Genomic DNA, 27,082 nt, shown 5'->3' on the forward strand with positions numbered 1-27,082 from the left:
CTTTTCTGGGCGTATTATTCTTCTTTTTCTTCTTTTTTTTCGTCTAATGCATACCCCATCAGTGCAGCAATGCTTATTCAATACCGCCAGCAGATGGAGACACTGGGGGATAATTTTCTAAGGATTTATACTGATTTTTCCTGTCTGAATTTGTCGCACAGAAAGTTGCAGGCCAAATATGTGTGACATTTCTGCGACTTTAGCTTCTAGAGCATTTTTACAACATTATACATAGGTGCTGAATACATAAAAAGCGACTGTTCAGCGACAGACAAGTCGCATCGGCTGAAAGTAGGCCAGAATGTCAGTCCATGTTGGAGCAGGTTTAGATACAGTCTAAAGCATAGATCTCAAAGTCTGTGCACAGAATTTAGCAAGGGCCTCGCACCTTCTGATGCATCAGGTAGGTGCACTATAGCATAGCCTAACCCTCTGTACTTTGGTCTATATTGATGCGGGACATAGACAGCCAGCTGATGACCAATCCATTAGTGCAATGGATGGCTGGAAGCATTTGTCTTTGCCTTTGCAATACCACAGAAGCAATGCATGGTCAATGTACAGCAATGACACACCTGTGTGAACAGCCAGGAGACCCCCCCATGTTATGTTACATAGTTACATAGTTAGTACGGTCGAAAAAAGACATATGTCCATCAAGTTCAACCAGGGAATTAAGGGGTAGGGGTGTGGCGCGATATTGGGGAAGGGATGAGATTTTATATTTCTTCATAAGCATTAATCTTATTTTGTCAATTAGGAACATTCAGCACCCACCCGCTATCAAGGCAGCTGCCTATCATGTCATGCCCTACCTGCACAGGTGTGCTGGCTACTCAAATGATCCAATTAAGGAGGCCATTTAGTCAGCAGCAGCAGAAGTCCTGTGCCTGGACGCTCCAACAGCGGCCAGACACAAGCAGAAGCAGCAGAAGCAGCAGCAGCACCACCTTTTGTTTTTTGGCTGCAGCAGCAGCAGCAGCAGCAAGGCCCACAGGGCTGGCTAGCTGGCTAGCCAGCAAGCAGGTAGCAATGAAAGTAGGAATCTTTCTTTTTAACCCTGTAAGGGGGTGGTGCACTGTACCCGAAGATACTGCCATATCGGGTCAATGCATAGGGCGACGGAAGCAAGCTTCGAAATCGGCCCCCGTTCTCAAAAATCCATTTAATATATGGTCCCCAGATAGGGGACGTATCAGATATTAAACTGATAAGAACAGATACTACACTTGATCTTAGCCAAAAGGCCGAGAAGCGATAACCGTGAAAGGGGCGGGCCCAACAAGGTCCCCTTCATGGGCACTATCACTGCTTGCTGTCAGGGAGGCTGCCAGACAATTTTCCATGCACACTCTGGGCTGGGGGGCAGTCAACCACCAGTACACACAGCAGAACCTAAACCCATACCATTATTGCTAAGCAGCAAGACAGGGGCCCATTGCACTCCCACGGGGCCTTTTTAAATGCAATCCATAACCCGGATTTGCCAGGAACCCTTCTTACTCCTCCTACTTGCATGTGACACTGGGCTTAGGATCTGCATAGGAAACACACACACAAGCACACACCTACCTTTGTTGCCTGCAGATGCCTCCTTGGCTGTCCCCAAACGGTATCAAACCAACACCCACGGGAAGCTGTAAGCATAGAGGACATGCCTGCACCCCATTGGACTTACCTGTGTGGGTTAAATCCGGGTTATTTGACAACCTATGGCGGTGATGGTTCTGCTCAGGCAGAGCAGTGCTGATGCTCCTCATAAAGCTGTCGCTGCTGTGAAGGTTCTAGGTGACATCACAATCCCTATGGTTACATACACAACAAAGCTGGGTTGTTGTTGTTTACACTCTGCAAGGCCTGTGGAAGTGAGTGACATCATAGCACTGTAGTTCTGAGGGTTCTAGATGGATGCAACAATCTCCTGTTGCTTCTATGAAGGCCATAATAGACGACATCACCAAACAGCTCCATAGTCACATACACAGCAAAGGAGAGATGTTGTTTACACCTAGTGATGTCAGTGGTATTGAGTGACATCACAGCACAGTGCTAAGGCTCCTGGGCCTGGACACAGCAGCGGCTGCAATATCTCAACGGAGAATACGTTTATATATATGTGTGTGTGTGCGCGTATATATATATATATATATATATATATATATATATATATATATATATTTCTCCGCCGAAATCACTTTTAAACCCATTTCCACCTTTTTTTCCCTTCTCTTCCTCTTACTTTTTTTTCACGTTTTTTTACGTTTTTCTCCTTTTCGCCTCTTTTCTGGGCGTATTATTCTTCTTTTTCTTCTTTTTTTTCGTCTAATGCATACCCCATCAGTGCAGCAATGCTTATTCAATACCGCCAGCAGATGGAGACACTGGGGGATAATTTTCTAAGGATTTATACTGATTTTTCCTGTCTGAATTTGTCGCACAGAAAGTTGCAGGCCAAATATGTGTGACATTTCTGCGACTTTAGCTTCTAGAGCATTTTTACAACATTATACATAGGTGCTGAATACATAAAAAGCGACTGTTCAGCGACAGACAAGTCGCATCGGCTGAAAGTAGGCCAGAATGTCAGTCCATGTTGGAGCAGGTTTAGATACAGTCTAAAGCATAGATCTCAAAGTCTGTGCACAGAATTTAGCAAGGGCCTCGCACCTTCTGATGCATCAGGTAGGTGCACTATAGCATAGCCTAACCCTCTGTACTTTGGTCTATATTGATGCGGGACATAGACAGCCAGCTGATGACCAATCCATTAGTGCAATGGATGGCTGGAAGCATTTGTCTTTGCCTTTGCAATACCACAGAAGCAATGCATGGTCAATGTACAGCAATGACACACCTGTGTGAACAGCCAGGAGACCCCCCCATGTTATGTTACATAGTTACATAGTTAGTACGGTCGAAAAAAGACATATGTCCATCAAGTTCAACCAGGGAATTAAGGGGTAGGGGTGTGGCGCGATATTGGGGAAGGGATGAGATTTTATATTTCTTCATAAGCATTAATCTTATTTTGTCAATTAGGAACATTCAGCACCCACCCGCTATCAAGGCAGCTGCCTATCATGTCATGCCCTACCTGCACAGGTGTGCTGGCTACTCAAATGATCCAATTAAGGAGGCCATTTAGTCAGCAGCAGCAGAAGTCCTGTGCCTGGACGCTCCAACAGCGGCCAGACACAAGCAGAAGCAGCAGAAGCAGCAGCAGCACCACCTTTTGTTTTTTGGCTGCAGCAGCAGCAGCAGCAGCAAGGCCCACAGGGCTGGCTAGCTGGCTAGCCAGCAAGCAGGTAGCAATGAAAGTAGGAATCTTTCTTTTTAACCCTGTAAGGGGGTGGTGCACTGTACCCGAAGATACTGCCATATCGGGTCAATGCATAGGGCGACGGAAGCAAGCTTCGAAATCGGCCCCCGTTCTCAAAAATCCATTTAATATATGGTCCCCAGATAGGGGACGTATCAGATATTAAACTGATAAGAACAGATACTACACTTGATCTTAGCCAAAAGGCCGAGAAGCGATAACCGTGAAAGGGGCGGGCCCAACAAGGTCCCCTTCATGGGCACTATCACTGCTTGCTGTCAGGGAGGCTGCCAGACAATTTTCCATGCACACTCTGGGCTGGGGGGCAGTCAACCACCAGTACACACAGCAGAACCTAAACCCATACCATTATTGCTAAGCAGCAAGACAGGGGCCCATTGCACTCCCACGGGGCCTTTTTAAATGCAATCCATAACCCGGATTTGCCAGGAACCCTTCTTACTCCTCCTACTTGCATGTGACACTGGGCTTAGGATCTGCATAGGAAACACACACACAAGCACACACCTACCTTTGTTGCCTGCAGATGCCTCCTTGGCTGTCCCCAAACGGTATCAAACCAACACCCACGGGAAGCTGTAAGCATAGAGGACATGCCTGCACCCCATTGGACTTACCTGTGTGGGTTAAATCCGGGTTATTTGACAACCTATGGCGGTGATGGTTCTGCTCAGGCAGAGCAGTGCTGATGCTCCTCATAAAGCTGTCGCTGCTGTGAAGGTTCTAGGTGACATCACAATCCCTATGGTTACATACACAACAAAGCTGGGTTGTTGTTGTTTACACTCTGCAAGGCCTGTGGAAGTGAGTGACATCATAGCACTGTAGTTCTGAGGGTTCTAGATGGATGCAACAATCTCCTGTTGCTTCTATGAAGGCCATAATAGACGACATCACCAAACAGCTCCATAGTCACATACACAGCAAAGGAGAGATGTTGTTTACACCTAGTGATGTCAGTGGTATTGAGTGACATCACAGCACAGTGCTAAGGCTCCTGGGCCTGGACACAGCAGCGGCTGCAATATCTCAACGGAGAATACGTTTATATATATGTGTGTGTGTGCGCGTATATATATATATATATATATATATATATATATATATATATATATATATTTCTCCGCCGAAATCACTTTTAAACCCATTTCCACCTTTTTTTCCCTTCTCTTCCTCTTACTTTTTTTTCACGTTTTTTTACGTTTTTCTCCTTTTCGCCTCTTTTCTGGGCGTATTATTCTTCTTTTTCTTCTTTTTTTTCGTCTAATGCATACCCCATCAGTGCAGCAATGCTTATTCAATACCGCCAGCAGATGGAGACACTGGGGGATAATTTTCTAAGGATTTATACTGATTTTTCCTGTCTGAATTTGTCGCACAGAAAGTTGCAGGCCAAATATGTGTGACATTTCTGCGACTTTAGCTTCTAGAGCATTTTTACAACATTATACATAGGTGCTGAATACATAAAAAGCGACTGTTCAGCGACAGACAAGTCGCATCGGCTGAAAGTAGGCCAGAATGTCAGTCCATGTTGGAGCAGGTTTAGATACAGTCTAAAGCATAGATCTCAAAGTCTGTGCACAGAATTTAGCAAGGGCCTCGCACCTTCTGATGCATCAGGTAGGTGCACTATAGCATAGCCTAACCCTCTGTACTTTGGTCTATATTGATGCGGGACATAGACAGCCAGCTGATGACCAATCCATTAGTGCAATGGATGGCTGGAAGCATTTGTCTTTGCCTTTGCAATACCACAGAAGCAATGCATGGTCAATGTACAGCAATGACACACCTGTGTGAACAGCCAGGAGACCCCCCCATGTTATGTTACATAGTTACATAGTTAGTACGGTCGAAAAAAGACATATGTCCATCAAGTTCAACCAGGGAATTAAGGGGTAGGGGTGTGGCGCGATATTGGGGAAGGGATGAGATTTTATATTTCTTCATAAGCATTAATCTTATTTTGTCAATTAGGAACATTCAGCACCCACCCGCTATCAAGGCAGCTGCCTATCATGTCATGCCCTACCTGCACAGGTGTGCTGGCTACTCAAATGATCCAATTAAGGAGGCCATTTAGTCAGCAGCAGCAGAAGTCCTGTGCCTGGACGCTCCAACAGCGGCCAGACACAAGCAGAAGCAGCAGAAGCAGCAGCAGCACCACCTTTTGTTTTTTGGCTGCAGCAGCAGCAGCAGCAGCAAGGCCCACAGGGCTGGCTAGCTGGCTAGCCAGCAAGCAGGTAGCAATGAAAGTAGGAATCTTTCTTTTTAACCCTGTAAGGGGGTGGTGCACTGTACCCGAAGATACTGCCATATCGGGTCAATGCATAGGGCGACGGAAGCAAGCTTCGAAATCGGCCCCCGTTCTCAAAAATCCATTTAATATATGGTCCCCAGATAGGGGACGTATCAGATATTAAACTGATAAGAACAGATACTACACTTGATCTTAGCCAAAAGGCCGAGAAGCGATAACCGTGAAAGGGGCGGGCCCAACAAGGTCCCCTTCATGGGCACTATCACTGCTTGCTGTCAGGGAGGCTGCCAGACAATTTTCCATGCACACTCTGGGCTGGGGGGCAGTCAACCACCAGTACACACAGCAGAACCTAAACCCATACCATTATTGCTAAGCAGCAAGACAGGGGCCCATTGCACTCCCACGGGGCCTTTTTAAATGCAATCCATAACCCGGATTTGCCAGGAACCCTTCTTACTCCTCCTACTTGCATGTGACACTGGGCTTAGGATCTGCATAGGAAACACACACACAAGCACACACCTACCTTTGTTGCCTGCAGATGCCTCCTTGGCTGTCCCCAAACGGTATCAAACCAACACCCACGGGAAGCTGTAAGCATAGAGGACATGCCTGCACCCCATTGGACTTACCTGTGTGGGTTAAATCCGGGTTATTTGACAACCTATGGCGGTGATGGTTCTGCTCAGGCAGAGCAGTGCTGATGCTCCTCATAAAGCTGTCGCTGCTGTGAAGGTTCTAGGTGACATCACAATCCCTATGGTTACATACACAACAAAGCTGGGTTGTTGTTGTTTACACTCTGCAAGGCCTGTGGAAGTGAGTGACATCATAGCACTGTAGTTCTGAGGGTTCTAGATGGATGCAACAATCTCCTGTTGCTTCTATGAAGGCCATAATAGACGACATCACCAAACAGCTCCATAGTCACATACACAGCAAAGGAGAGATGTTGTTTACACCTAGTGATGTCAGTGGTATTGAGTGACATCACAGCACAGTGCTAAGGCTCCTGGGCCTGGACACAGCAGCGGCTGCAATATCTCAACGGAGAATACGTTTATATATATGTGTGTGTGTGCGCGTATATATATATATATATATATATATATATATATATATATATATATTTCTCCGCCGAAATCACTTTTAAACCCATTTCCACCTTTTTTTCCCTTCTCTTCCTCTTACTTTTTTTTCACGTTTTTTTACGTTTTTCTCCTTTTCGCCTCTTTTCTGGGCGTATTATTCTTCTTTTTCTTCTTTTTTCTCGTCTAATGCATACCCCATCAGTGCAGCAATGCTTATTCAATACCGCCAGCAGATGGAGACACTGGGGGATAATTTTCTAAGGATTTATACTGATTTTTCCTGTCTGAATTTGTCGCACAGAAAGTTGCAGGCCAAATATGTGTGACATTTCTGCGACTTTAGCTTCTAGAGCATTTTTACAACATTATACATAGGTGCTGAATACATAAAAAGCGACTGTTCAGCGACAGACAAGTCGCATCGGCTGAAAGTAGGCCAGAATGTCAGTCCATGTTGGAGCAGGTTTAGATACAGTCTAAAGCATAGATCTCAAAGTCTGTGCACAGAATTTAGCAAGGGCCTCGCACCTTCTGATGCATCAGGTAGGTGCACTATAGCATAGCCTAACCCTCTGTACTTTGGTCTATATTGATGCGGGACATAGACAGCCAGCTGATGACCAATCCATTAGTGCAATGGATGGCTGGAAGCATTTGTCTTTGCCTTTGCAATACCACAGAAGCAATGCATGGTCAATGTACAGCAATGACACACCTGTGTGAACAGCCAGGAGACCCCCCCCATGTTATGTTACATAGTTACATAGTTAGTACGGTCGAAAAAAGACATATGTCCATCAAGTTCAACCAGGGAATTAAGGGGTAGGGGTGTGGCGCGATATTGGGGAAGGGATGAGATTTTATATTTCTTCATAAGCATTAATCTTATTTTGTCAATTAGGAACATTCAGCACCCACCCGCTATCAAGGCAGCTGCCTATCATGTCATGCCCTACCTGCACAGGTGTGCTGGCTACTCAAATGATCCAATTAAGGAGGCCATTTAGTCAGCAGCAGCAGAAGTCCTGTGCCTGGACGCTCCAACAGCGGCCAGACACAAGCAGAAGCAGCAGAAGCAGCAGCAGCACCACCTTTTGTTTTTTGGCTGCAGCAGCAGCAGCAGCAGCAAGGCCCACAGGGCTGGCTAGCCAGCAAGCAGGTAGCAATGAAAGTAGGAATCTTTCTTTTTAACCCTGTAAGGGGGTGGTGCACTGTACCCGAAGATACTGCCATATCGGGTCAATGCATAGGGCGACGGAAGCAAGCTTCGAAATCGGCCCCCGTTCTCAAAAATCCATTTAATATATGGTCCCCAGATAGGGGACGTATCAGATATTAAACTGATAAGAACAGATACTACACTTGATCTTAGCCAAAAGGCCGAGAAGCGATAACCGTGAAAGGGGCGGGCCCAACAAGGTCCCCTTCATGGGCACTATCACTGCTTGCTGTCAGGGAGGCTGCCAGACAATTTTCCATGCACACTCTGGGCTGGGGGGCAGTCAACCACCAGTACACACAGCAGAACCTAAACCCATACCATTATTGCTAAGCAGCAAGACAGGGGCCCATTGCACTCCCACGGGGCCTTTTTAAATGCAATCCATAACCCGGATTTGCCAGGAACCCTTCTTACTCCTCCTACTTGCATGTGACACTGGGCTTAGGATCTGCATAGGAAACACACACACAAGCACACACCTACCTTTGTTGCCTGCAGATGCCTCCTTGGCTGTCCCCAAACGGTATCAAACCAACACCCACGGGAAGCTGTAAGCATAGAGGACATGCCTGCACCCCATTGGACTTACCTGTGTGGGTTAAATCCGGGTTATTTGACAACCTATGGCGGTGATGGTTCTGCTCAGGCAGAGCAGTGCTGATGCTCCTCATAAAGCTGTCGCTGCTGTGAAGGTTCTAGGTGACATCACAATCCCTATGGTTACATACACAACAAAGCTGGGTTGTTGTTGTTTACACTCTGCAAGGCCTGTGGAAGTGAGTGACATCATAGCACTGTAGTTCTGAGGGTTCTAGATGGATGCAACAATCTCCTGTTGCTTCTATGAAGGCCATAATAGACGACATCACCAAACAGCTCCATAGTCACATACACAGCAAAGGAGAGATGTTGTTTACACCTAGTGATGTCAGTGGTATTGAGTGACATCACAGCACAGTGCTAAGGCTCCTGGGCCTGGACACAGCAGCGGCTGCAATATCTCAACGGAGAATACGTTTATATATATGTGTGTGTGTGCGCGTATATATATATATATATATATATATATATATATATATATATATTTCTCCGCCGAAATCACTTTTAAACCCATTTCCACCTTTTTTTCCCTTCTCTTCCTCTTACTTTTTTTTCACGTTTTTTTACGTTTTTCTCCTTTTCGCCTCTTTTCTGGGCGTATTATTCTTCTTTTTCTTCTTTTTTTTCGTCTAATGCATACCCCATCAGTGCAGCAATGCTTATTCAATACCGCCAGCAGATGGAGACACTGGGGGATAATTTTCTAAGGATTTATACTGATTTTTCCTGTCTGAATTTGTCGCACAGAAAGTTGCAGGCCAAATATGTGTGACATTTCTGCGACTTTAGCTTCTAGAGCATTTTTACAACATTATACATAGGTGCTGAATACATAAAAAGCGACTGTTCAGCGACAGACAAGTCGCATCGGCTGAAAGTAGGCCAGAATGTCAGTCCATGTTGGAGCAGGTTTAGATACAGTCTAAAGCATAGATCTCAAAGTCTGTGCACAGAATTTAGCAAGGGCCTCGCACCTTCTGATGCATCAGGTAGGTGCACTATAGCATAGCCTAACCCTCTGTACTTTGGTCTATATTGATGCGGGACATAGACAGCCAGCTGATGACCAATCCATTAGTGCAATGGATGGCTGGAAGCATTTGTCTTTGCCTTTGCAATACCACAGAAGCAATGCATGGTCAATGTACAGCAATGACACACCTGTGTGAACAGCCAGGAGACCCCCCCCCCCATGTTATGTTACATAGTTACATAGTTAGTACGGTCGAAAAAAGACATATGTCCATCAAGTTCAACCAGGGAATTAAGGGGTAGGGGTGTGGCGCGATATTGGGGAAGGGATGAGATTTTATATTTCTTCATAAGCATTAATCTTATTTTGTCAATTAGGAACATTCAGCACCCACCCGCTATCAAGGCAGCTGCCTATCATGTCATGCCCTACCTGCACAGGTGTGCTGGCTACTCAAATGATCCAATTAAGGAGGCCATTTAGTCAGCAGCAGCAGAAGTCCTGTGCCTGGACGCTCCAACAGCGGCCAGACACAAGCAGAAGCAGCAGAAGCAGCAGCAGCACCACCTTTTGTTTTTTGGCTGCAGCAGCAGCAGCAGCAAGGCCCACAGGGCTGGCTAGCTGGCTAGCCAGCAAGCAGGTAGCAATGAAAGTAGGAATCTTTCTTTTTAACCCTGTAAGGGGGTGGTGCACTGTACCCGAAGATACTGCCATATCGGGTCAATGCATAGGGCGACGGAAGCAAGCTTCGAAATCGGCCCCCGTTCTCAAAAATCCATTTAATATATGGTCCCCAGATACGGGACGTATCAGATATTAAACTGATAAGAACAGATACTACACTTGATCTTAGCCAAAAGGCCGAGAAGCGATAACCGTGAAAGGGGCGGGCCCAACAAGGTCCCCTTCATGGGCACTATCACTGCTTGCTGTCAGGGAGGCTGCCAGACAATTTTCCATGCACACTCTGGGCTGGGGGGCAGTCAACCACCAGTACACACAGCAGAACCTAAACCCATACCATTATTGCTAAGCAGCAAGACAGGGGCCCATTGCACTCCCACGGGGCCTTTTTAAATGCAATCCATAACCCGGATTTGCCAGGAACCCTTCTTACTCCTCCTACTTGCATGTGACACTGGGCTTAGGATCTGCATAGGAAACACACACACAAGCACACACCTACCTTTGTTGCCTGCAGATGCCTCCTTGGCTGTCCCCAAACGGTATCAAACCAACACCCACGGGAAGCTGTAAGCATAGAGGACATGCCTGCACCCCATTGGACTTACCTTGTGTGGGTTAAATCCGGGTTATTTGACAACCTATGGCGGTGATGGTTCTGCTCAGGCAGAGCAGTGCTGATGCTCCTCATAAAGCTGTCGCTGCTGTGAAGGTTCTAGGTGACATCACAATCCCTATGGTTACATACACAACAAAGCTGGGTTGTTGTTGTTTACACTCTGCAAGGCCTGTGGAAGTGAGTGACATCATAGCACTGTAGTTCTGAGGGTTCTAGATGGATGCAACAATCTCCTGTTGCTTCTATGAAGGCCATACTAGACGACATCACCAAACAGCTCCATAGTCACATACACAGCAAAGGAGAGATGTTGTTTACACCTAGTGATGTCAGTGGTATTGAGTGACATCACAGCACAGTGCTAAGGCTCCTGGGCCTGGACACAGCAGCGGCTGCAATATCTCAACGGAGAATACGTTTATATATATGTGTGTGTGTGCGCGTATATATATATATATATATATATATATATATATATATATATATATTTCTCCGCCGAAATCACTTTTAAACCCATTTCCACCTTTTTTTCCCTTCTCTTCCTCTTACTTTTTTTTCACGTTTTTTTACGTTTTTCTCCTTTTCGCCTCTTTTCTGGGCGTATTATTCTTCTTTTTCTTCTTTTTTTTCGTCTAATGCATACCCCATCAGTGCAGCAATGCTTATTCAATACCGCCAGCAGATGGAGACACTGGGGGATAATTTTCTAAGGATTTATACTGATTTTTCCTGTCTGAATTTGTCGCACAGAAAGTTGCAGGCCAAATATGTGTGACATTTCTGCGACTTTAGCTTCTAGAGCATTTTTACAACATTATACATAGGTGCTGAATACATAAAAAGCGACTGTTCAGCGACAGACAAGTCGCATCGGCTGAAAGTAGGCCAGAATGTCAGTCCATGTTGGAGCAGGTTTAGATACAGTCTAAAGCATAGATCTCAAAGTCTGTGCACAGAATTTAGCAAGGGCCTCGCACCTTCTGATGCATCAGGTAGGTGCACTATAGCATAGCCTAACCCTCTGTACTTTGGTCTATATTGATGCGGGACATAGACAGCCAGCTGATGACCAATCCATTAGTGCAATGGATGGCTGGAAGCATTTGTCTTTGCCTTTGCAATACCACAGAAGCAATGCATGGTCAATGTACAGCAATGACACACCTGTGTGAACAGCCAGGAGACCCCCCCATGTTATGTTACATAGTTACATAGTTAGTACGGTCGAAAAAAGACATATGTCCATCAAGTTCAACCAGGGAATTAAGGGGTAGGGGTGTGGCGCGATATTGGGGAAGGGATGAGATTTTATATTTCTTCATAAGCATTAATCTTATTTTGTCAATTAGGAACATTCAGCACCCACCCGCTATCAAGGCAGCTGCCTATCATGTCATGCCCTACCTGCACAGGTGTGCTGGCTACTCAAATGATCCAATTAAGGAGGCCATTTAGTCAGCAGCAGCAGAAGTCCTGTGCCTGGACGCTCCAACAGCGGCCAGACACAAGCAGAAGCAGCAGAAGCAGCAGCAGCACCACCTTTTGTTTTTTGGCTGCAGCAGCAGCAGCAGCAGCAGCAAGGCCCACAGGGCTGGCTAGCTGGCTAGCCAGCAAGCAGGTAGCAATGAAAGTAGGAATCTTTCTTTTTAACCCTGTAAGGGGGTGGTGCACTGTACCCGAAGATACTGCCATATCGGGTCAATGCATAGGGCGACGGAAGCAAGCTTCGAAATCGGCCCCCGTTCTCAAAAATCCATTTAATATATGGTCCCCAGATAGGGGACGTATCAGATATTAAACTGATAAGAACAGATACTACACTTGATCTTAGCCAAAAGGCCGAGAAGCGATAACCGTGAAAGGGGCGGGCCCAACAAGGTCCCCTTCATGGGCACTATCACTGCTTGCTGTCAGGGAGGCTGCCAGACAATTTTCCATGCACACTCTGGGCTGGGGGGCAGTCAACCACCAGTACACACAGCAGAACCTAAACCCATACCATTATTGCTAAGCAGCAAGACAGGGGCCCATTGCACTCCCACGGGGCCTTTTTAAATGCAATCCATAACCCGGATTTGCCAGGAACCCTTCTTACTCCTCCTACTTGCATGTGACACTGGGCTTAGGATCTGCATAGGAAACACACACACAAGCACACACCTACCTTTGTTGCCTGCAGATGCCTCCTTGGCTGTCCCCAAACGGTATCAAACCAACACCCACGGGAAGCTGTAAGCATAGAGGACATGCCTGCACCCCTTTGGACTTACCTGTGTGGGTTAAATCCGGGTTATTTGACAACCTATGGCGGTGATGGTTCTGCTCAGGCAGAGCAGTGCTGATGCTCCTCATAAAGCTGTCGCTGCTGTGAAGGTTCTAGGTGACATCACAATCCCTATGGTTACATACACAACAAAGCTGGGTTGTTGTTGTTTACACTCTGCAAGGCCTGTGGAAGTGAGTGACATCATAGCACTGTAGTTCTGAGGGTTCTAGATGGATGCAACAATCTCCTGTTGCTTCTATGAAGGCCATAATAGACGACATCACCAAACAGCTCCATAGTCACATACACAGCAAAGGAGAGATGTTGTTTACACCTAGTGATGTCAGTGGTATTGAGTGACATCACAGCACAGTGCTAAGGCTCCTGGGCCTGGACACAGCAGCGGCTGCAATATCTCAACGGAGAATACGTTTATATATATGTGTGTGTGTGCGCGTATATATATATATATATATATATATATATATATTTCTCCGCCGAAATCACTTTTAAACCCATTTCCACCTTTTTTTCCCTTCTCTTCCTCTTACTTTTTTTTCACGTTTTTTTACGTTTTTCTCCTTTTCGCCTCTTTTCTGGGCGTATTATTCTTCTTTTTCTTCTTTTTTTTCGTCTAATGCATACCCCATCAGTGCAGCAATGCTTATTCAATACCGCCAGCAGATGGAGACACTGGGGGATAATTTTCTAAGGATTTATACTGATTTTTCCTGTCTGAATTTGTCGCACAGAAAGTTGCAGGCCAAATATGTGTGACATTTCTGCGACTTTAGCTTCTAGAGCATTTTTACAACATTATACATAGGTGCTGAATACATAAAAAGCGACTGTTCAGCGACAGACAAGTCGCATCGGCTGAAAGTAGGCCAGAATGTCAGTCCATGTTGGAGCAGGTTTAGATACAGTCTAAAGCATAGATCTCAAAGTCTGTGCACAGAATTTAGCAAGGGCCTCGCACCTTCTGATGCATCAGGTAGGTGCACTATAGCATAGCCTAACCCTCTGTACTTTGGTCTATATTGATGCGGGACATAGACAGCCAGCTGATGACCAATCCATTAGTGCAATGGATGGCTGGAAGCATTTGTCTTTGCCTTTGCAATACCACAGAAGCAATGCATGGTCAATGTACAGCAATGACACACCTGTGTGAACAGCCAGGAGACCCCCCCATGTTATGTTACATAGTTACATAGTTAGTACGGTCGAAAAAAGACATATGTCCATCAAGTTCAACCAGGGAATTAAGGGGTAGGGGTGTGGCGCGATATTGGGGAAGGGATGAGATTTTATATTTCTTCATAAGCATTAATCTTATTTTGTCAATTAGGAACATTCAGCACCCACCCGCTATCAAGGCAGCTGCCTATCATGTCATGCCCTACCTGCACAGGTGTGCTGGCTACTCAAATGATCCAATTAAGGAGGCCATTTAGTCAGCAGCAGCAGAAGTCCTGTGCCTGGACGCTCCAACAGCGGCCAGACACAAGCAGAAGCAGCAGAAGCAGCAGCAGCACCACCTTTTGTTTTTTGGCTGCAGCAGCAGCAGCAGCAGCAAGGCCCACAGGGCTGGCTAGCTGGCTAGCCAGCAAGCAGGTAGCAATGAAAGTAGGAATCTTTCTTTTTAACCCTGTAAGGGGGTGGTGCACTGTACCCGAAGATACTGCCATATCGGGTCAATGCATAGGGCGACGGAAGCAAGCTTCGAAATCGGCCCCCGTTCTCAAAAATCCATTTAATATATGGTCCCCAGATAGGGGACGTATCAGATATTAAACTGATAAGAACAGATACTACACTTGATCTTAGCCAAAAGGCCGAGAAGCGATAACCGTGAAAGGGGCGGGCCCAACAAGGTCCCCTTCATGGGCACTATCACTGCTTGCTGTCAGGGAGGCTGCCAGACAATTTTCCATGCACACTCTGGGCTGGGGGGCAGTCAACCACCAGTACACACAGCAGAACCTAAACCCATACCATTATTGCTAAGCAGCAAGACAGGGGCCCATTGCACTCCCACGGGGCCTTTTTAAATGCAATCCATAACCCGGATTTGCCAGGAACCCTTCTTACTCCTCCTACTTGCATGTGACACTGGGCTTAGGATCTGCATAGGAAACACACACACAAGCACACACCTACCTTTGTTGCCTGCAGATGCCTCCTTGGCTGTCCCCAAACGGTATCAAACCAACACCCACGGGAAGCTGTAAGCATAGAGGACATGCCTGCACCCCATTGGACTTACCTGTGTGGGTTAAATCCGGGTTATTTGACAACCTATGGCGGTGATGGTTCTGCTCAGGCAGAGCAGTGCTGATGCTCCTCATAAAGCTGTCGCTGCTGTGAAGGTTCTAGGTGACATCACAATCCCTATGGTTACATACACAACAAAGCTGGGTTGTTGTTGTTTACACTCTGCAAGGCCTGTGGAAGTGAGTGACATCATAGCACTGTAGTTCTGAGGGTTCTAGATGGATGCAACAATCTCCTGTTGCTTCTATGAAGGCCATAATAGACGACATCACCAAACAGCTCCATAGTCACATACACAGCAAAGGAGAGATGTTGTTTACACCTAGTGATGTCAGTGGTATTGAGTGACATCACAGCACAGTGCTAAGGCTCCTGGGCCTGGACACAGCAGCGGCTGCAATATCTCAACGGAGAATACGTTTATATATATGTGTGTGTGTGCGCGTATATATATATATATATATATATATATATATATATTTCTCCGCCGAAATCACTTTTAAACCCATTTCCACCTTTTTTTCCCTTCTCTTCCTCTTACTTTTTTTTCACGTTTTTTTACGTTTTTCTCCTTTTCGCCTCTTTTCTGGGCGTATTATTCTTCTTTTTCTTCTTTTTTTTCGTCTAATGCATACCCCATCAGTGCAGCAATGCTTATTCAATACCGCCAGCAGATGGAGACACTGGGGGATAATTTTCTAAGGATTTATACTGATTTTTCCTGTCTGAATTTGTCGAAGAGAGTTGCAGGCCAAATATGTGTGACATTTCTGCGACTTTAGCTTCTAGAGCATTTTTACAACATTATACATAGGTGCTGAATACATAAAAAGCGACTGTTCAGCGACAGACAAGTCGCATCGGCTGAAAGTAGGCCAGAATGTCAGTCCATGTTGGAGCAGGTTTAGATACAGTCTAAAGCATAGATCTCAAAGTCTGTGCACAGAATTTAGCAAGGGCCTCGCACCTTCTGATGCATCAGGTAGGTGCACTATAGCATAGCCTAACCCTCTGTACTTTGGTCTATATTGATGCGGGACATAGACAGCCAGCTGATGACCAATCCATTAGTGCAATGGATGGCTGGAAGCATTTGTCTTTGCCTTTGCAATACCACAGAAGCAATGCATGGTCAATGTACAGCAATGACACACCTGTGTGAACAGCCAGGAGACCCCCCCATGTTATGTTACATAGTTACATAGTTAGTACGGTCGAAAAAAGACATATGTCCATCAAGTTCAACCAGGGAATTAAGGGGTAGGGGTGTGGCGCGATATTGGGGAAGGGATGAGATTTTATATTTCTTCATAAGCATTAATCTTATTTTGTCAATTAGGAACATTCAGCACCCACCCGCTATCAAGGCAGCTGCCTATCATGTCATGCCCTACCTGCACAGGTGTGCTGGCTACTCAAATGATCCAATTAAGGAGGCCATTTAGTCAGCAGCAGCAGAAGTCCTGTGCCTGGACGCTCCAACAGCGGCAAGACACAAGCAGAAGCAGCAGAAGCAGCAGCAGCACCACCTTTTGTTTTTTGGCTGCAGCAGCAGCAGCAGCAGCAAGGCCTACAGGGCTGGCTAGCTGGCTAGCCAGCAAGCAGGTAGCAATGAAAGTAGGAATCTTTCTTTTTAACCCTGTAAGGGGGTGGTGCACTGTACCCGAAGATACTGCCATATCGGGTCAATGCATAGGGCGACGGAAGCAAGCTTCGAAATCGGCCCCCGTTCTCAAAAATCCATTTAATATATGGTCCCCAGATAGGGGACGTATCAGATATTAAACTGATAAGAACAGATACTACACTTGATCTTAGCCAAAAGGCCGAGAAGCGATAACCGTGAAAGGGGCGGGCCCAACAAGGTCCCCTTCATGGGCACTATCACTGCTTGCTGTCAGGGAGGCTGCCAGACAATTTTCCATGCACACTCTGGGCTGGGGGGCAGTCAACCACCAGTACACACAGCAGAACCTAAACCCATACCATTATTGCTAAGCAGCAAGACAGGGGCCCATTGCACTCCCACGGGGCCTTTTTAAATGCAATCCATAACCCGGATTTGCCAGGAACCCTTCTTACTCCTCCTACTTGCATGTGACACTGGGCTTAGGATCTGCATAGGAAACACACACACAAGCACACACCTACCTTTGTTGCCTGCAGATGCCTCCTTGGCTGTCCCCAAACGGTATCAAACCAACACCCACGGGAAGCTGTAAGCATAGAGGACATGCCTGCACCCCATTGGACTTACCTGTGTGGGTTAAATCCGGGTTATTTGACAACCTATGGCGGTGATGGTTCTGCTCAGGCAGAGCAGTGCTGATGCTCCTCATAAAGCTGTCGCTGCTGTGAAGGTTCTAGGTGACATCACAATCCCTATGGTTACATACACAACAAAGCTGGGTTGTTGTTGTTTACACTCTGCAAGGCCTGTGGAAGTGAGTGACATCATAGCACTGTAGTTCTGAGGGTTCTAGATGGATGCAACAATCTCCTGTTGCTTCTATGAAGGCCATAATAGACGACATCACCAAACAGCTCCATAGTCACATACACAGCAAAGGAGAGATGTTGTTTACACCTAGTGATGTCAGTGGTATTGAGTGACATCACAGCACAGTGCTAAGGCTCCTGGGCCTGGACACAGCAGCGGCTGCAATATCTCAACGGAGAATACGTTTATATATATGTGTGTGTGTGCGCGTATATATATATATATATATATATATATATATATATATATATATATATTTCTCCGCCGAAATCACTTTTAAACCCATTTCCACCTTTTTTTCCCTTCTCTTCCTCTTACTTTTTTTTCACGTTTTTTTACGTTTTTCTCCTTTTCGCCTCTTTTCTGGGCGTATTATTCTTCTTTTTCTTCTTTTTTTTCGTCTAATGCATACCCCATCAGTGCAGCAATGCTTATTCAATACCGCCAGCAGATGGAGACACTGGGGGATAATTTTCTAAGGATTTATACTGATTTTTCCTGTCTGAATTTGTCGCACAGAAAGTTGCAGGCCAAATATGTGTGACATTTCTGCGACTTTAGCTTCTAGAGCATTTTTACAACATTATACATAGGTGCTGAATACATAAAAAGCGACTGTTCAGCGACAGACAAGTCGCATCGGCTGAAAGTAGGCCAGAATGTCAGTCCATGTTGGAGCAGGTTTAGATACAGTCTAAAGCATAGATCTCAAAGTCTGTGCACAGAATTTAGCAAGGGCCTCGCACCTTCTGATGCATCAGGTAGGTGCACTATAGCATAGCCTAACCCTCTGTACTTTGGTCTATATTGATGCGGGACATAGACAGCCAGCTGATGACCAATCCATTAGTGCAATGGATGGCTGGAAGCATTTGTCTTTGCCTTTGCAATACCACAGAAGCAATGCATGGTCAATGTACAGCAATGACACACCTGTGTGAACAGCCAGGAGACCCCCCCATGTTATGTTACATAGTTACATAGTTAGTACGGTCGAAAAAAGACATATGTCCATCAAGTTCAACCAGGGAATTAAGGGGTAGGGGTGTGGCGCGATATTGGGGAAGGGATGAGATTTTATATTTCTTCATAAGCATTAATCTTATTTTGTCAATTAGGAACATTCAGCACCCACCCGCTATCAAGGCAGCTGCCTATCATGTCATGCCCTACCTGCACAGGTGTGCTGGCTACTCAAATGATCCAATTAAGGAGGCCATTTAGTCAGCAGCAGCAGAAGTCCTGTGCCTGGACGCTCCAACAGCGGCCAGACACAAGCAGAAGCAGCAGAAGCAGCAGCAGCACCACCTTTTGTTTTTTGGCTGCAGCAGCAGCAGCAGCAGCAAGGCCCACAGGGCTGGCTAGCTGGCTAGCCAGCAAGCAGGTAGCAATGAAAGTAGGAATCTTTCTTTTTAACCCTGTAAGGGGGTGGTGCACTGTACCCGAAGATACTGCCATATCGGGTCAATGCATAGGGCGACGGAAGCAAGCTTCGAAATCGGCCCCCGTTCTCAAAAATCCATTTAATATATGGTCCCCAGATAGGGGACGTATCAGATATTAAACTGATAAGAACAGATACTACACTTGATCTTAGCCAAAAGGCCGAGAAGCGATAACCGTGAAAGGGGCGGGCCCAACAAGGTCCCCTTCATGGGCACTATCACTGCTTGCTGTCAGGGAGGCTGCCAGACAATTTTCCATGCACACTCTGGGCTGGGGGGCAGTCAACCACCAGTACACACAGCAGAACCTAAACCCATACCATTATTGCTAAGCAGCAAGACAGGGGCCCATTGCACTCCCACGGGGCCTTTTTAAATGCAATCCATAACCCGGATTTGCCAGGAACCCTTCTTACTCCTCCTACTTGCATGTGACACTGGGCTTAGGATCTGCATAGGAAACACACACACAAGCACACACCTACCTTTGTTGCCTGCAGATGCCTCCTTGGCTGTCCCCAAACGGTATCAAACCAATACCCACGGGAAGCTGTAAGCATAGAGGACATGCCTGCACCCCATTGGACTTACCTGTGTGGGTTAAATCCGGGTTATTTGACAACCTATGGCGGTGATGGTTCTGCTCAGGCAGAGCAGTGCTGATGCTCCTCATAAAGCTGTCGCTGCTGTGAAGGTTCTAGGTGACATCACAATCCCTATGGTTACATACACAACAAAGCTGGGTTGTTGTTGTTTACACTCTGCAAGGCCTGTGGAAGTGAGTGACATCATAGCACTGTAGTTCTGAGGGTTCTAGATGGATGCAACAATCTCCTGTTGCTTCTATGAAGGCCATAATAGACGACATCACCAAACAGCTCCATAGTCACATACACAGCAAAGGAGAGATGTTGTTTACACCTAGTGATGTCAGTGGTATTGAGTGACATCACAGCACAGTGCTAAGGCTCCTGGGCCTGGACACAGCAGCGGCTGCAATATCTCAACGGAGAATACGTTTATATATATGTGTGTGTGTGCGCGTATATATATATATATATATATATATATATATATATATATATATTTCTCCGCCGAAATCACTTTTAAACCCATTTCCACCTTTTTTTCCCTTCTCTTCCTCTTACTTTTTTTTCACGTTTTTTTACGTTTTTCTCCTTTTCGCCTCTTTTCTGGGCGTATTATTCTTCTTTTTCTTCTTTTTTTTCGTCTAATGCATACCCCATCAGTGCAGCAATGCTTATTCAATACCGCCAGCAGATGGAGACACTGGGGGATAATTTTCTAAGGATTTATACTGATTTTTCCTGTCTGAATTTGTCGCACAGAAAGTTGCAGGCCAAATATGTGTGACATTTCTGCGACTTTAGCTTCTAGAGCATTTTTACAACATTATACATAGGTGCTGAATACATAAAAAGCGACTGTTCAGCGACAGACAAGTCGCATCGGCTGAAAGTAGGCCAGAATGTCAGTCCATGTTGGAGCAGGTTTAGATACAGTCTAAAGCATAGATCTCAAAGTCTGTGCACAGAATTTAGCAAGGGCCTCGCACCTTCTGATGCATCAGGTAGGCGCACTATAGCATAGCCTAACCCTCTGTACTTTGGTCTATATTGATGCGGGACATAGACAGCCAGCTGATGACCAATCCATTAGTGCAATGGATGGCTGGAAGCATTTGTCTTTGCCTTTGCAATACCACAGAAGCAATGCATGGTCAATGTACAGCAATGACACACCTGTGTGAACAGCCAGGAGACCCCCCCATGTTATGTTACATAGTTACATAGTTAGTACGGTCGAAAAAAGACATATGTCCATCAAGTTCAACCAGGGAATTAAGGGGTAGGGGTGTGGCGCGATATTGGGGAAGGGATGAGATTTTATATTTCTTCATAAGCATTAATCTTATTTTGTCAATTAGGAACATTCAGCACCCACCCGCTATCAAGGCAGCTGCCTATCATGTCATGCCCTACCTGCACAGGTGTGCTGGCTACTCAAATGATCCAATTAAGGAGGCCATTTAGTCAGCAGCAGCAGAAGTCCTGTGCCTGGACGCTCCAACAGCGGCCAGACACAAGCAGAAGCAGCAGAAGCAGCAGCAGCACCACCTTTTGTTTTTTGGCTGCAGCAGCAGCAGCAGCAGCAAGGCCCACAGGGCTGGCTAGCTGGCTAGCCAGCAAGCAGGTAGCAATGAAAGTAGGAATCTTTCTTTTTAACCCTGTAAGGGGGTGGTGCACTGTACCCGAAGATACTGCCATATCGGGTCAATGCATAGGGCGACGGAAGCAAGCTTCGAAATCGGCCCCCGTTCTCAAAAATCCATTTAATATATGGTCCCCAGATAGGGGACGTATCAGATATTAAACTGATAAGAACAGATACTACACTTGATCTTAGCCAAAAGGCCGAGAAGCGATAACCGTGAAAGGGGCGGGCCCAACAAGGTCCCCTTCATGGGCACTATCACTGCTTGCTGTCAGGGAGGCTGCCAGACAATTTTCCATGCACACTCTGGGCTGGGGGGCAGTCAACCACCAGTACACACAGCAGAACCTAAACCCATACCATTATTGCTAAGCAGCAAGACAGGGGCCCATTGCACTCCCACGGGGCCTTTTTAAATGCAATCCATAACCCGGATTTGCCAGGAACCCTTCTTACTCCTCCTACTTGCATGTGACACTGGGCTTAGGATCTGCATAGGAAACACACACACAAGCACACACCTACCTTTGTTGCCTGCAGATGCCTCCTTGGCTGTCCCCAAACGGTATCAAACCAACACCCACGGGAAGCTGTAAGCATAGAGGACATGCCTGCACCCCATTGGACTTACCTGTGTGGGTTAAATCCGGGTTATTTGACAACCTATGGCGGTGATGGTTCTGCTCAGGCAGAGCAGTGCTGATGCTCCTCATAAAGCTGTCGCTGCTGTGAAGGTTCTAGGTGACATCACAATCCCTATGGTTACATACACAACAAAGCTGGGTTGTTGTTGTTTACACTCTGCAAGGCCTGTGGAAGTGAGTGACATCATAGCACTGTAGTTCTGAGGGTTCTAGATGGATGCAACAATCTCCTGTTGCTTCTATGAAGGCCATAATAGACGACATCACCAAACAGCTCCATAGTCACATACACAGCAAAGGAGAGATGTTGTTTACACCTAGTGATGTCAGTGGTATTGAGTGACATCACAGCACAGTGCTAAGGCTCCTGGGCCTGGACACAGCAGCGGCTGCAATATCTCAACGGAGAATACGTTTATATATATGTGTGTGTGTGCGCGTATATATATATATATATATATATATATATATATATATATATATATATATTTCTCCGCCGAAATCACTTTTAAACCCATTTCCACCTTTTTTTCCCTTCTCTTCCTCTTACTTTTTTTTCACGTTTTTTTACGTTTTTCTCCTTTTCGCCTCTTTTCTGGGCGTATTATTCTTCTTTTTCTTCTTTTTTTCCGTCTAATGCATACCCCATCAGTGCAGCAATGCTTATTCAATACCGCCAGCAGATGGAGACACTGGGGGATAATTTTCTAAGGATTTATACTGATTTTTCCTGTCTGAATTTGTCGCACAGAAAGTTGCAGGCCAAATATGTGTGACATTTCTGCGACTTTAGCTTCTAGAGCATTTTTACAACATTATACATAGGTGCTGAATACATAAAAAGCGACTGTTCAGCGACAGACAAGTCGCATCGGCTGAAAGTAGGCCAGAATGTCAGTCCATGTTGGAGCAGGTTTAGATACAGTCTAAAGCATAGATCTCAAAGTCTGTGCACAGAATTTAGCAAGGGCCTCGCACCTTCTGATGCATCAGGTAGGTGCACTATAGCATAGCCTAACCCTCTGTACTTTGGTCTATATTGATGCGGGACATAGACAGCCAGCTGATGACCAATCCATTAGTGCAATGGATGGCTGGAAGCATTTGTCTTTGCCTTTGCAATACCACAGAAGCAATGCATGGTCAATGTACAGCAATGACACACCTGTGTGAACAGCCAGGAGACCCCCCCATGTTATGTTACATAGTTACATAGTTAGTACGGTCGAAAAAAGACATATGTCCATCAAGTTCAACCAGGGAATTAAGGGGTAGGGGTGTGGCGCGATATTGGGGAAGGGATGAGATTTTATATTTCTTCATAAGCATTAATCTTATTTTGTCAATTAGGAACATTCAGCACCCACCCGCTATCAAGGCAGCTGCCTATCATGTCATGCCCTACCTGCACAGGTGTGCTGGCTACTCAAATGATCCAATTAAGGAGGCCATTTAGTCAGCAGCAGCAGAAGTCCTGTGCCTGGACGCTCCAACAGCGGCCAGACACAAGCAGAAGCAGCAGAAGCAGCAGCAGCACCACCTTTTGTTTTTTGGCTGCAGCAGCAGCAGCAGCAAGGCCCACAGGGCTGGCTAGCTGGCTAGCCAGCAAGCAGGTAGCAATGAAAGTAGGAATCTTTCTTTTTAACCCTGTAAGGGGGTGGTGCACTGTACCCGAAGATACTGCCATATCGGGTCAATGCATAGGGCGACGGAAGCAAGCTTCGAAATCGGCCCCCGTTCTCAAAAATCCATTTAATATATGGTCCCCAGATAGGGGACGTATCAGATATTAAACTGATAAGAACAGATACTACACTTGATCTTAGCCAAAAGGCCGAGAAGCGATAACCGTGAAAGGGGCGGGCCCAACAAGGTCCCCTTCATGGGCACTATCACTGCTTGCTGTCAGGGAGGCTGCCAGACAATTTTCCATGCACACTCTGGGCTGGGGGGCAGTCAACCACCAGTACACACAGCAGAACCTAAACCCATACCATTATTGCTAAGCAGCAAGACAGGGGCCCATTGCACTCCCACGGGGCCTTTTTAAATGCAATCCATAACCCGGATTTGCCAGGAACCCTTCTTACTCCTCCTACTTGCATGTGACACTGGGCTTAGGATCTGCATAGGAAACACACACACAAGCACACACCTACCTTTGTTGCCTGCAGATGCCTCCTTGGCTGTCCCCAAACGGTATCAAACCAACACCCACGGGAAGCTGTAAGCATAGAGGACATGCCTGCACCCCATTGGACTTACCTGTGTGGGTTAAATCCGGGTTATTTGACAACCTATGGCGGTGATGGTTCTGCTCAGGCAGAGCAGTGCTGATGCTCCTCATAAAGCTGTCGCTGCTGTGAAGGTTCTAGGTGACATCACAATCCCTATGGTTACATACACAACAAAGCTGGGTTGTTGTTGTTTACACTCTGCAAGGCCTGTGGAAGTGAGTGACATCATAGCACTGTAGTTCTGAGGGTTCTAGATGGATGCAACAATCTCCTGTTGCTTCTATGAAGGCCATAATAGACGACATCACCAAACAGCTCCATAGTCACATACACAGCAAAGGAGAGATGTTGTTTACACCTAGTGATGTCAGTGGTATTGAGTGACATCACAGCACAGTGCTAAGGCTCCTGGGCCTGGACACAGCAGCGGCTGCAATATCTCAACGGAGAATACGTTTATATATATGTGTGTGTGTGCGCGTATATATATATATATATATATATATATATATATATATATATATATATATATCTCCGCCGAAATCACTTTTAAACCCATTTCCACCTTTTTTTCCCTTCTCTTCCTCTTACTTTTTTTTCACGTTTTTTTACGTTTTTCTCCTTTTCGCCTCTTTTCTGGGCGTATTATTCTTCTTTTTCTTCTTTTTTTTCGTCTAATGCATACCCCATCAGTGCAGCAATGCTTATTCAATACCGCCAGCAGATGGAGACACTGGGGGATAATTTTCTAAGGATTTATACTGATTTTTCCTGTCTGAATTTGTCGCACAGAAAGTTGCAGGCCAAATATGTGTGACATTTCTGCGACTTTTGCTTCTAGAGCATTTTTACAACATTATACATAGGTGCTGAATACATAAAAAGCGACTGTTCAGCGACAGACAAGTCGCATCGGCTGAAAGTAGGCCAGAATGTCAGTCCATGTTGGAGCAGGTTTAGATACAGTCTAAAGCATAGATCTCAAAGTCTGTGCACAGAATTTAGCAAGGGCCTCGCACCTTCTGATGCATCAGGTAGGTGCACTATAGCATAGCCTAACCCTCTGTACTTTGGTCTATATTGATGCGGGACATAGACAGCCAGCTGATGACCAATCCATTAGTGCAATGGATGGCTGGAAGCATTTGTCTTTGCCTTTGCAATACCACAGAAGCAATGCATGGTCAATGTACAGCAATGACACACCTGTGTGAACAGCCAGGAGACCCCCCCATGTTATGTTACATAGTTACATAGTTAGTACGGTCGAAAAAAGACATATGTCCATCAAGTTCAACCAGGGAATTAAGGGGTAGGGGTGTGGCGCGATATTGGGGAAGGGATGAGATTTTATATTTCTTCATAAGCATTAATCTTATTTTGTCAATTAGGAACATTCAGCACCCACCCGCTATCAAGGCAGCTGCCTATCATGTCATGCCCTACCTGCACAGGTGTGCTGGCTACTCAAATGATCCAATTAAGGAGGCCATTTAGTCAGCAGCAGCAGAAGTCCTGTGCCTGGACGCTCCAACAGCGGCCAGACACAAGCAGAAGCAGCAGAAGCAGCAGCAGCACCACCTTTTGTTTTTTGGCTGCAGCAGCAGCAGCAGCAGCAAGGCCCACAGGGCTGGCTAGCTGGCTAGCCAGCAAGCAGGTAGCAATGAAAGTAGGAATCTTTCTTTTTAACCCTGTAAGGGGGTGGTGCACTGTACCCGAAGATACTGCCATATCGGGTCAATGCATAGGGCGACGGAAGCAAGCTTCGAAATCGGCCCCCGTTCTCAAAAATCCATTTAATATATGGTCCCCAGATAGGGGACGTATCAGATATTAAACTGATAAGAACAGATACTACACTTGATCTTAGCCAAAAGGCCGAGAAGCGATAACCGTGAAAGGGGCGGGCCCAACAAGGTCCCCTTCATGGGCACTATCACTGCTTGCTGTCAGGGAGGCTGCCAGACAATTTTCCATGCACACTCTGGGCTGGGGGGCAGTCAACCACCAGTACACACAGCAGAACCTAAACCCATACCATTATTGCTAAGCAGCAAGACAGGGGCCCATTGCACTCCCACGGGGCCTTTTTAAATGCAATCCATAACCCGGATTTGCCAGGAACCCTTCTTACTCCTCCTACTTGCATGTGACACTGGGCTTAGGATCTGCATAGGAAACACACACACAAGCACACACCTACCTTTGTTGCCTGCAGATGCCTCCTTGGCTGTCCCCAAACGGTATCAAACCAACACCCACGGGAAGCTGTAAGCATAGAGGACATGCCTGCACCCCATTGGACTTACCTGTGTGGGTTAAATCCGGGTTATTTGACAACCTATGGCGGTGATGGTTCTGCTCAGGCAGAGCAGTGCTGATGCTCCTCATAAAGCTGTCGCTGCTGTGAAGGTTCTAGGTGACATCACAATCCCTATGGTTACATACACAACAAAGCTGGGTTGTTGTTGTTTACACTCTGCAAGGCCTGTGGAAGTGAGTGACATCATAGCACTGTAGTTCTGAGGGTTCTAGATGGATGCAACAATCTCCTGTTGCTTCTATGAAGGCCATAATAGACGACATCACCAAACAGCTCCATAGTCACATACACAGCAAAGGAGAGATGTTGTTTACACCTAGTGATGTCAGTGGTATTGAGTGACATCACAGCACATTGCTA

General features: G+C 46.1%; 12 non-coding genes across 12 annotated transcripts; all 12 read right to left on the reverse strand.

The window, feature by feature from the left end:
- Positions 1-1,068: 1,068 nt before the first annotated feature.
- LOC130348752 (U2 spliceosomal RNA) lies at positions 1,069-1,259 on the reverse strand. The gene has a single exon (XR_008886240.1). It is a non-coding gene; the product is annotated as a U2 spliceosomal RNA (small nuclear RNA).
- A 2,088-nt stretch (positions 1,260-3,347) lies between these two features.
- LOC130348753 (U2 spliceosomal RNA) lies at positions 3,348-3,538 on the reverse strand. Its single transcript, XR_008886241.1, has one exon. It is a non-coding gene; the product is annotated as a U2 spliceosomal RNA (small nuclear RNA).
- Positions 3,539-5,628: 2,090 nt separating this feature from the next.
- Positions 5,629-5,819, reverse strand: LOC130348754 (U2 spliceosomal RNA). Its single transcript, XR_008886242.1, has one exon. It is a non-coding gene; the product is annotated as a U2 spliceosomal RNA (small nuclear RNA).
- Positions 5,820-7,898: 2,079 nt separating this feature from the next.
- On the reverse strand, positions 7,899-8,089 carry LOC130348756 (U2 spliceosomal RNA). Its single transcript, XR_008886244.1, has one exon. It is a non-coding gene; the product is annotated as a U2 spliceosomal RNA (small nuclear RNA).
- A 2,085-nt stretch (positions 8,090-10,174) lies between these two features.
- LOC130348700 (U2 spliceosomal RNA) lies at positions 10,175-10,365 on the reverse strand. Its single transcript, XR_008886198.1, has one exon. It is a non-coding gene; the product is annotated as a U2 spliceosomal RNA (small nuclear RNA).
- Positions 10,366-12,455: 2,090 nt separating this feature from the next.
- Positions 12,456-12,646, reverse strand: LOC130348757 (U2 spliceosomal RNA). The gene has a single exon (XR_008886245.1). It is a non-coding gene; the product is annotated as a U2 spliceosomal RNA (small nuclear RNA).
- A 2,074-nt stretch (positions 12,647-14,720) lies between these two features.
- Positions 14,721-14,911, reverse strand: LOC130348759 (U2 spliceosomal RNA). Its single transcript, XR_008886246.1, has one exon. It is a non-coding gene; the product is annotated as a U2 spliceosomal RNA (small nuclear RNA).
- Positions 14,912-16,985: 2,074 nt separating this feature from the next.
- On the reverse strand, positions 16,986-17,176 carry LOC130348760 (U2 spliceosomal RNA). Its single transcript, XR_008886247.1, has one exon. It is a non-coding gene; the product is annotated as a U2 spliceosomal RNA (small nuclear RNA).
- Positions 17,177-19,264: 2,088 nt separating this feature from the next.
- On the reverse strand, positions 19,265-19,455 carry LOC130348761 (U2 spliceosomal RNA). Its single transcript, XR_008886248.1, has one exon. It is a non-coding gene; the product is annotated as a U2 spliceosomal RNA (small nuclear RNA).
- A 2,084-nt stretch (positions 19,456-21,539) lies between these two features.
- Positions 21,540-21,730, reverse strand: LOC130348691 (U2 spliceosomal RNA). Its single transcript, XR_008886190.1, has one exon. It is a non-coding gene; the product is annotated as a U2 spliceosomal RNA (small nuclear RNA).
- A 2,087-nt stretch (positions 21,731-23,817) lies between these two features.
- Positions 23,818-24,008, reverse strand: LOC130348693 (U2 spliceosomal RNA). The gene has a single exon (XR_008886191.1). It is a non-coding gene; the product is annotated as a U2 spliceosomal RNA (small nuclear RNA).
- Positions 24,009-26,098: 2,090 nt separating this feature from the next.
- LOC130348694 (U2 spliceosomal RNA) lies at positions 26,099-26,289 on the reverse strand. Its single transcript, XR_008886192.1, has one exon. It is a non-coding gene; the product is annotated as a U2 spliceosomal RNA (small nuclear RNA).
- Between the last annotated feature and the right edge of the window lie 793 nt (positions 26,290-27,082).

Source organism: Hyla sarda, unplaced genomic scaffold (genome assembly GCF_029499605.1).
Source record: "Hyla sarda isolate aHylSar1 unplaced genomic scaffold, aHylSar1.hap1 scaffold_886, whole genome shotgun sequence".
NCBI classification, from domain to species: domain Eukaryota; kingdom Metazoa; phylum Chordata; class Amphibia; order Anura; family Hylidae; genus Hyla; species Hyla sarda.